Raw genomic sequence first — 11,904 nt, forward strand, 5'->3', positions numbered from 1 at the left:
TGAATTGAGTTATTAAACTCACAGTGAAAGTGATAGTTTGGTCAACTAATTTATTGGTAGTCAAATTAATATCCTTACAAAACTAACAAGTCAAGAGGGCTATATATTATTTAACAAAGTAACACATTTAGATCTTTATCCAAATTAATTATAGTATAAATTATAGGAATCACATATTATATGTACTAAATAACGTAACATCCAATCTCTTCTAGTTTTTTATTTATCAAAAATCCCTTAAAATGATGTTTGCGGGATATATATTGTTGTGCACGGGATACATTAGGTTTGATACATTCCACATAGTGGGATACATAGCGTTGTGCACGGGATACATTAGGTTTGATACATTCCACATAGCGGGATACATAGCGTTGTGCACGGAATACATAGCATTTGATACATTCTATATAGCGGGATAAATAGCGTTGTACATGAGATATATAGGTAAATAAGGGATTTTTGAAAATTTTGAAATAAGTAGAAATAAATAGATATTAAGGTAAGTAAAGGAGTATAGTTAAGTAATTTGTCCTTAATTATATCCTTATAGTATTTAAGACTATTGTCAACAAAAGTGGCTATAATATATATGCTTGGCGGCTGCATGGAATTGCATGGATAGACAATCTCAAATTCTCAATAAGTTTATAAGCCATAATCTACTTATAAATTTTGGTGAGTTTCATCATTTAAGAATTAAATTATATTCGAATTTAATTCAGCTTCAATGTAGATATCAAACACTAGGTAGAAAATCAAAAAAAGAAGAAGTTTTATCTATGACTGAACCAATTTTAAAAATTTGATTATGAAGTAGCAAATTTTATGAAGTTTAGTAGTCGGGCTTTTCAATATGATATTATATGAAATTGCAAATTTAAATTGTTTGTGTAAATAAATTTCAGATACTTTTATCTAATTTTAAACATATGTGACAAAATATCTGAAGTTTGAAATATCAATATCTAATATTTTATGAGATATAATAGAAAGTAAAAGTAATTTCTATGCGAAAAGGTTTCACCAAAGTCAATATATAGTTAATGAACTCGAATTTGAGTTCTGACAGCTCTTGAATTTCTTTTCTTCTATTTTACTGCTCATATTACCACCACCTCCCATCCTCCTGCATCCAATAATTTATTTTAGTTAGTATATATATATTTCAATTTTTTAAAAAGTAAAGGTATTAATTGGCGAAGCTCTTTCACATATGAGCACACAACCCTCTAAGGACTGAGGTTGGTTTTTCAACTCAATTTATGAATTGAGTTATTAAACTCACAGTGAAAATGATAGTCTGGTCAACTAATTTATTGGTAGTTAAATTAATATCCTCACAAAACTAACGAGTCAAGAGGGCTATAATATTTAACAAAGTACACATTTAGATCTTTATCCAAATTAATTATATCCTTATATTATATATAGACTATATAGTCAACAAAAGTGGCTATAATATATGCGTGGCGGCTGCATGAAATTGCATGGATAGACAATCTCATATTCTCAAGTTTATTTAAGCCATAATTAAGTTATATTCGAATTTAATTCAGCTTCAAAGTGGATATCGAACACTAGGTGAAAAAAAAAAGTTATATCTATGATTGAACCAATTTTAAAAATTTGCATATGATTTATGAAGTAGCAAATTTTATGAAGTTTAGTAGTCGGGTTTTTCAATATGATATTGAACACTGGTAGAAACCAAAAAGAAGAAGTTATATCGATGACTAAAGCAATTTTAAAAAATTTGCATATGAAAATGCAAATTTCATTATATGAAGTTAGGTGAATTGCTTGTACAAATAAATTTCAGATACTTTTATCTAAGTTTAAACATATGTGACAAAATAACTGAAGTTTGAAATATCAATATATCTAATATTTTATGAGATATATTCGGAATTAAAAGTAATTTCTATGCGGAAAGGTTTTACCAAAGTCAATATATAAGGTTAATGAACTCGAATTTGTGTTCTGAGAGCTCTTGAAGTTCGAAACATGATTTATGACTTAGTTGGATGGTTGAGACGGATCCCGAGGAGCTCGGGAGTGAATTCCAGATCTTTCTTGAGTTACTAGTTAAATTTCAAATCTTCCACCAAAATGTGAAATTTATGATTCGCCAATGAAATGCTAGACTCTTGAATCATGACAATTTTACTTGATTTGATGGCAGTGATGTATTTGAAAAATCTCTATCAGATTTAAATTTTAGTGTACATTATGTTGGATAGGTATATGGTGGTTAGAGTGAATACATTTAGGAATCTGTATAAGTTGAATAACCAGACACAAATATCTTATGTGGTATTCTACATGATAATTCTCTTCTTATGTGGTGTATTGTGTATTATGTCACGTAGGGCATGTGTGTCTACTTGTTCAATTTTATATAAGTTTAAGTGTAAACGTGTACACACATCCAAAGTTAGAGGTATAATCAGAGGTAAGTACTCCTTCATCCCTAATCAAAGGTCTCGAGTTCGAGTCCCCTCATAGGTACAAAATCGCCTTTGTTAGGAAGCATTTTTACCTCCAATATAGGACTTTCCTGCACAAATTCAGATTTAGTCGGACTCCAATGAAGATATCGAATATCGGATGAGAAGTCAAAAATAAAAATAAATTAGAGGACATAAATATATAAATTAAAAGAAATATTTATGTATCTAAAAAGTCTCTATCAGATTTAAGTTTATAGTGTACATTATATTGGATGGGGAGATGGTAGTTTATATAGAGTGAATAGACATGAAAACATCCAAACCTAAGAAAATTTATGATCTGTATGCTGTTGGGTAGTGAAATTGAATGGTGTAGGGTATCAGGAAAAATTGAATTTTCCATAATTTAGGCAATTAAATTTGTATAAAGTTTCACAAAAAGATATATATATTCTACATGGCATCCTAAATAACAATTCTCGTCTTATGCGACATCTTATATGTATTATGCCATGTAAGACGTGTGTGTCTACAATTGTTCAATATTATACAAGTTTAAGTATCTATTTGTGCACATCCAAAGTTGAAGGAGGATAAACCCCAAGGTAAGTACTAATTCATTCTTATTCAGTGGTCTCGGGTTCAAGTTTTCCGGAGTACGAAGTCACCTTTGTTAGGGAGTGTTTTACTTCCGACGTGAGACTTTCCAGTGTAAATCTAAATTTAGTCAAATTTTAATACAAATACCAAACACCAAATGAGAAACCTAAACGAACAAAGTTAGAAGGCATAAATATATAAACCTTAAAAGGCACATTTATGAATTTGAAAAATCTCTATCAAATTTAAGCTTTTAATGTGCATTATGTTGGATAGGGAGATGGTGGTTAAAGTAATAGACATGAAAATATCCAAATCTAACAAAAATAATGATGTGGATGCGGTTGGGTAGTGAAATTTAATGGTGTTGGGTATCTAGAAAAGCAGAATCTCGCATAATTTAGGTACTTTGTGTATAAAGTTGAATAAATAGACATATATGTTCTACGTGGTATTCTACATGACAATTCATGTTTTATGTAGCGTTGTATTATGTCACATTGGACGTGTGTGAGATCTACTTGTTCAATTTTATACAAATTTCATTGTATACTTGTTCACATCCAAAGTTTGAGGGCATAATTATATGTAAGTATTCCATCATCATTAACCAGAGGTCTCGGGTTTGAGTCCCTCTCGGTACAGAGTCGCCTTTGTTAGGGAGTATTTCACTCTTAATGTGAGACTTTTCGGTGCAAATTTGCATTTAGTCGGACTCCAATGCCAGTAACGAATACTGAATTAAAAAACAAAAAGAAAAAAGTTAAAGGACATAGTTGTATGAAGCCAAGTAAAGGGGTACATTTATGTTTATTCCACTGAATATCTAACCCATGATGGTTGAAAGCAATTATTTGTGCTTTGTATTTTTCATTTGAAATTTCTAGGTCAAAACTCGTGCAAGGATTTAGCATTTGCATTCTTCATTTATTGATTTTGGTACATAGGAAAAAGTTTCCATTCTTCAAGATTCATAGATGTCTTTCTTGACTCTGCTCTTTGTTTTATCTACTTTTTGTATTTTAAGAGGAGCTGTCTATGTAGAGGATTATAAACGAGATCCACTATGAAATTTCCATGGCAAGACTTTTAACCGATGATAAAGGTAAAGAACATTATAATTTGACATAACTATAAATGCGTCCTTTAATTAACTTAACTTTAGCTGATATCTATATTCTCTAACTTTAGACACTTAAACTTAACTTCAGTTAATAGCTATACCCTTCAACTTTGGATGTGCACAAGTAGGTACCTAAACATATATAAAATTAAAGAATTAGACACATGTGTCCTACATGACATCCTATGTGACAATTCACATCATACGTACATGGCGTCCAACGTGTAATTAATGTTGGGCTCGAAAGTAATTAGGGCATCATGCTGAAGCTTACAATTGCAAATCATATGGTTGATAAATTAGACGACACATAAAATATACTAAAAGAAATACATACTATTATATGATATGACCAATTGACCTACATATTTATAAACTAATAAAAAACATAAAAATTGTAGAGAGAAAATCTCCTCATAAACAAAAGTCACTAAACGACTACATTGTAAATTTTACTGTATTGTGATATGAGAATAGGGATCTTCAATTTATAGATCTCCAAATTTTTTCTCTAACAAAAGAATAAACTAAATATGGAAGAAAATTATATTTCCTTTCAAGAAAAGTTAAAGCATTTATGGTAATACTTTGATTTTCCTTCAAGAGAAAAATAAATTTCAAATAAGGTAAGAAAATCAGGGCAAAACCCTAACAATTAATATGTCATGTAGGAGGTGTGTGTCTACTTGTTCAATTTTATAAAAGTTTTAAATGTCTATTCATATATTACTTTGACCAAGATTTTTATCATGCTATATTTTACCAAGCTATTCATATATTAGTTATTTTTAGAGCACTCCCTATTTCAGATCTTTAACTAGATCATAATCATTCTCAATGAGTCCATACCTTTCTAGGGGAGGTGTTGTTCATCTAAATTTATCCCAATGTCGTCTATTGTTTCTATTGGTCAAGAGCTCTTTTACAAAGTTATTGATCATGTATTATTGGTTATTTCACATTTTACCCGGCATATAACGATATATAAAATTCACATAAAAACTTTGAAATTGAGAATGACAACACTCCTAGACCAAATTTCGCATTCCAAAGCTATAGAACTAACATAATTTCATTCTAAGACTCATATCTCTAGATATTGACTAAAGTCGCTTGATGAACTCAGGAGCTTCCAAACCTTTAAAACTTTCAGATATTTCAACTTTTCGATCCCGCAACAAAACTAATTTCATAAGCGGATCCAACGAGACTCAGGGCAACTATCGGGAGGGGTAAAGAGGTATTTTTTCAAAAAAAATCCAAATATGTTACTCAAGGTTATTACAATTGGGTGGTGACATTTCCGAAGGATGTTTTTTTCTTTTTTCATTGATTCAATCAAAATATATGTGGAAATAGTCACTGAATATAAAATTTTAGTTGGAAAATAATGATTTTTTAATAGTATAACAACTTCAACACTTTTAATAATATTACCAATAAAGTATACAATTTTTTTTGACATATATATATTTCATCTTTTTAACAAGTAAAAGTATTAATTGGTGAAGCTCTTACATATGAGCACACAACCCTCTAAGGACTGAGGTTAGTTTTTCAACTCAACTTATGAATTGAGTTATTAAACTCACAGTGAAAATGATAATCTGGTCAACTAATTTATTGGTAGTCAAATTAATATCCTTACAAAACTAACAAGTCAAGAGGGTTATATTATTATTTAACAAAGTAACACATTTAGATCTTTATCCAAATTAATTATATCCGTATATTATATAGGCTGTAGTCAACAAAAGTGGCTATAATATATGCTTGGTGGCTGCAGGGAATTGCATGGATAGACAATCTCAAATTCTCAATAAGTTTATTTAAGCCATAATTAAATTTTGGTGAGTTTCATCATTTAAGAATTAAGTTATATTCGAATTTAATCCACCTTTAATGTAGATATCGCACACTAGGTAGAAAATAAAAAAAATAAAAAGTTATATATATGACTGAACCAATTTTAAAAATTTGCATATGAAGTAGCAAATTTTATGAAGTTTAGTACGTAATCGGGCTTTTCAATATGATATTTTATGAAATTGCAAATTTAATTATATGAAGTTAGGTGAATTGCTTGTGTAAATAAATTTCAGATACTTTTATCTAATTTTAAACATATGTAACAAAATATCTGAAGTTTGAAATATCAATATCTAATATTTTATGAGATATATTTGAAAGTAAAAGTAATTTTTATGTGGAAAGGTTTCACCAAAGTCAATATATAGTTAATGAACTCGAATTTGATTTCTGACAGCTCTTGAAGTTCGAAACATGATTTATGACTTAGTTGGATGGTTGAGACGGATCCCGAGGAATCGAGAGTGTTTCAAGCTTTTTTTTGAGTTACTAGTTAAATTTCATCTTCTATCAAAATTTGAAATTTATGAATTTATGGTATACTTATGAGACCTCTCTTAAAAGGTATATGTTGTTTTTCTGCTAATGACAATTTTACTTGATTTGATGGCAGTGATGTATTTGAAAAATATCTATCAGATTTAAGTTTTTAGTGTACATTATGTTGGATAGGTATATGGGGTTAGAGGGAATACGTTTAAGAATTTGTATAAAGTTGAATAATCAAACATAAATGTCCTACGTGACAATTCTCGTCTTATGTAGCATTTTATGTGTATTATGTCGCGTAGGGCATGTGTATCTACTTGTTCAATTTTATATAAGCTTAAGTGTAAACTTGTACACACATCCAAAGTTAGAGGTATAACCAGAGGTAAGTACTCCTTCATCCCTAATCAGAGGTCTCGGGTTCGAGTCCCCCCATGAGTACAGAGTCGCCTTTGTTAGGAAGCGTTTTTACCCTCAATATAAGATTTTCCCACACAAATTTAAATTTAATTGGACTCCAATACAGATATAGAATATCGGATGAGAAGTCAAAAAGAAAAAAAATTAGAGGACATAAATATATAAAGTAAAATTAAAAAACATATTTATGTATCTAAAAAGTCTCTATCAGATTTAAATTTTTAGTGTACATTATATTGGATGGGGAGATGGTGGTTTATATAGATATAGATAGACATGAAAACATCCAAACCTAAGAAAATTTATGATCTGGATGCTGTTGGGTAGTGAAATTCAATGGTGTAGGGTATCTGGAAAAATTGAATTTCACATAATTTATGCACTTAAATTTGTATAGAGTTAGCACTAATAGATGCATATATTCTATATGGCATCTTAAATAACAATTCTCGTCTTATGTGACGTCTTATATGTATTATGCCACGTAAGACGTGTGTGTCTACAATTGTTCAATTTTATACAAGTTTAAGTATCTATTTGTGCACATCCAAAATTGAAGGAGAATATAACCCGAGGTAAGTACTAATTCATCATTAATCAGTGATTTCGGGTTCGAGTTCCCCTGAGTACGAAGTCACCTTTGTTAGGGAGTGTTATACTTCCTATTTGAGACTTTCTGGTGCAAATCCAAATTTAGTCAAATTTTAATGCAGATATCAAACACCAAATGAGAAACCTAAACAAAAAAAGTTAGATGGCATAAATATATATATAAACCTTAAAAGGCACATTTATGAATTTGAAAAATCTCTATCAGATTTAAGTTTTTAGTGTACATTATGTTGGATAGGGAGATGGTGGTTAAAGTGAATAGACATGAAAATATCCAAATCTAAGAAAAATTATGATGTGGATGCGGTTGGGTAGTGAAATTTAATGGTGTTGGGTATCTGGTAAAGCTGAATCTTGCATAATCTAGGTACTTAAATTTATATAAAGTTGAATAAATATATATATATATATATATATATATATATTCTACGTGATATTCTACATAACAATTCATGTTTTATGTAGCGTCTTATATGTGTATTATGTCACGTAGGATATGTGTATCTACTTGTGCACATCTAAAGTTTGAGGACATAATTATAGGTAAGTACTCCATCATCCTTAACCAGAGGTTTCGGGTTTGAGTCCCTCTGGGTACAAATTCGCCTTTGTTAGGGAGTATTTCACTCTCATTGTGAGACTTTTCAGTGCCAATTTGAATTTAGTCGAGCTCTAATGCGGGTAACGGATACTGAATGAAAAAAACAAAAAGAAAAAAGTTAAAGGACATAGATGTATGAAGCCAAGTTAAGGAACACATTTATGTTTATTCCACTCAATATCTAACCCATGATGCGGTTGAAAGCAATTATTTGTGCTTTGTATTTTTTATTTGAAATTTCTAGGTCAGTGCAAGGATTTAGCATTTGCATTCTTCATTTATTGTTTTTGGTACATAGGAAAAAGTTTTCATTCTTCAAAATTCATAGATGTCTTTCTTGATTCTACTCTTTGTTTTATCTACTTTTGTATTAATTTTAAGAGGAGCTGTCCATGTAGAGGATTATAAATGAAATTTCAATGGCAAGACTTTTAAACCATGATAAATGCAAAGAACATTATAATTTGGCATAATATATTGATGTGTTATTTAACTTAATTTCAGTTGTTATCTACATATATCCTCCAACTTCAGCTAACAACATTATAGTAGGCACCTAAAACTTGTATAAAATTGATCGAACAAGTAAATACATGCATCCTACATGACGTCTTATGTGATAATTCACATCCCATATGACGTCCTATGTGTAATTAATATGACATGTAGGACGTGTGTGTCTACTTGTTCAATTTTATACAAGTTTAAGTATCTACTTATGCACACTTAAAGTTGAATGACATAAATATCAGTTGAAGTCCAGTTAAATGACACATTTATATGTTATGTCTTATAATATTCTTTAAGAATGACTTCATAACTTGGTGTACAAATTAAAGTTCATTTTTTCACTTAACTGGTAAACATTACAATTAATTATTTGGGTTCACTAGATATATATTCGTTAAAATTAGAGTGCCTAATAGGTATAAGTCCTAGCTAAAGTGTCTAAGTTAATTATGCGGACAACTTTAAAGGATTAAGCCAAAATTCAACCAAAAAGGGACATATTTGTGTGTGGTATAGCTTTCATTTGAAATTTCACTTGAAAAAATATTAATATTTCCATTATTTTACTTTCATATAGTTGTCTTTCTTGACTAAGCTCATTGTTTTATTTGATTTTGCTTTATACAAGAGATCCACTATGATTACTTATAGAGTCACTTAAATCGAATTGTAATTAGACTTTTGTGTGTAGTTGTTTTCTTTTGAAATTTCCATGGTATGCCTTATGAACAATACAAAATGTAAAAAACATCCAAATTTTCTTTAGGGAATGAGTATATGACTTTTTAAACAAAAGTCCAAATTTAATGCTAGACAATTTGAACGGTTGAAAATTAGATTCGAACATCTTTTATTGGATACACCTTTGTATATCTTAGGAATTGTGAGTTCATAATTTGAATTTTTAGTCTATCACGTAGCTTCCAACTTGGTTTGGTTTTAAGGTTTCATTAGACCCTATTACTTCCAATACTCTCCTACACTTATTATAATGTCGGTATATATATAAAATGATTATTAACTTGACTTCAGTTGTCAATTATAATCTTTAACTTTGGGTGTGCACAAGTAGACACTTAAATTTGTATAAATTGAACAAGTAGACACATGTGTCCTATGTAGCATGCATGATACACATAGAACGCCACGATACAAAACTACTATATAGGACGAATGTGTCTATTTGTTCAATTTCATACAAGTTTAAGTGTCTAGTTGTGTACACCCAAAGTTAAAAGTCATAATTGTCAAGTGAAGCCAAGTTAATGGTCATGTTTATGTATTATTGCATTGTAATGTCTATGTGATATAGTACTTATTAATCTGCAGTGTTCTTTGACATGTAAAAAATTATATTTGTTCATTTTTATTTGTCCAGTTTGAATTTACATTAATAAATAATAATTGCTATGAGTATTTTATTATATTACTCACATTAACTGATGTTTAGTCTTATATTTTGATGAATAATTTGAATTGAAGTAGTTAAGAAAAAAATATGAAAAAATATGTTTTTCTTTTAATATGCGTGATAAATAAAACTAAAAAATATATTTTAATATAACATAGTGGACAATCTTTTTTACAGAATTGAATGCAAAATAAGATGATTATTTCAGTGGATATTGCACACGTGCCTGCAGGGTCTTGGATAGTTGCCTTTCTTGACTTTAATGTAGCGCCAGTAATTTGTCCGTAGAGACATTCATTATTGAAATAATAAAAAAGGGTTAAAAAATATTCTTAAACTACATGTGAAGAATAAAAATATTTTTAGTTAATAATTTAATTTTAAATTTCATTGTCATAAATAGTTGGGATCCAAAAATGTATCAACTCTTTTGGTCGTTATGTGTAAACTAATGGTGAAAGAAATTGGGTAAGAAATTTTTGGAATCGCGAATTGAAAATTCAAGGCTAGGCCAGTTTTAGACAAAATCTGAGTAAGGTGAGGTCTTGAGAAATCCAGAAAAGGATGGATAAAATGTCTAAGCTTGAGTTGTTTTTTTTCTATTAGTTAAGACATTAAGGAATTCGTAAGGTTTTTCAAAATCGAATTCGGGTGAGAAGAACTCTCGATATCAAACTTGACGTGACCGAATTATTTTAATTAGAACGTCAAGGTTTGAAGATGTGTTGCGAAATGAAGCCTTTTGAGAGGACTTTTTAGTTTTTGTCCCATTTAAGCCGTTATAACGGGTGTCATGTCGGGGGATTAATTTCCACAATGGCGACACCGCTATAGTGGGTTTGAGACTCTATAGGGGGGTTAGTCGCAATTTTTGTAGTAAATTTCCCAAAACTGCTTGTTATTTATGAAAACATGTTTTGGGAAGAGCACGGGCCATCTAGGGAGAATTTTCTCTATTTTCCATCGATTTCATCGGTAAAGGTAATTATTACTCCTCTAACTTAGTAATTTGATTCTTGAACCTTAGAATCTATGGTGGTTATCTTAGGGGAGGGTTTTTGTTTGATTTAATTAGGGGTGTACAAAACCGAACCAAACCGCAAACCCAGTCAAATCGAAAAAAAAACCCAACTAGTGGTTCGGTTTGACTTGGTTTGATAGTTAAAAAAAAAACCGACTATATTTGGATTGGTTTGGTTTTAACTAAAAAAACCAACCCGAGACCAAACTAACCCGACATTAAGAGAGTTGTTACTCTGAGGGGGTGGATTAAGAAGTTAGTTCCTAGATTTGGTTCTATTGACAACTAGTCTTATGTAGCTTCCAACTTGATTTGGTTCTAAATCACTTTCAATACACCCGTGCACTTTCAAGACTTTGGTTTGCCTATAGGCTACAGCCAACCAAATAAGAATATTTGAGTGGATATAATATAATTAACACATGCTGCTTGACATTGTAGTAAACCAAATAAGAATATTTGAGTGGATATAATATAATTAACACATGCTGCTTGACATTGTAGTAAAGGTATATACACTTACTTAATGAGTAAAAAGTACAACTTGTAAACCAAATAAGACTATTTGTGTGTTGTAGCTTTCATATGAAATTCCCATGCCAAGATTGCGATGACTTTAGAAACCATGTACTTTTCCATTCTTTTTTCATAGTTGCCTTTTTTGAATTTAGAGTTTGCATTTCTCTTAAAAATAGCTTATTTTAAGAAATATTTTTTTAAAAAAATATATCTTTTTAAGAAAATGCTTTTGAAAAAAATAATAATTTGTGTTTGACTAATTAATTTGAAAGTGCT

This window comes from Solanum stenotomum, chromosome 4, assembly GCF_019186545.1.
Source record: "Solanum stenotomum isolate F172 chromosome 4, ASM1918654v1, whole genome shotgun sequence".
NCBI lineage: Eukaryota > Viridiplantae > Streptophyta > Magnoliopsida > Solanales > Solanaceae > Solanum > Solanum stenotomum.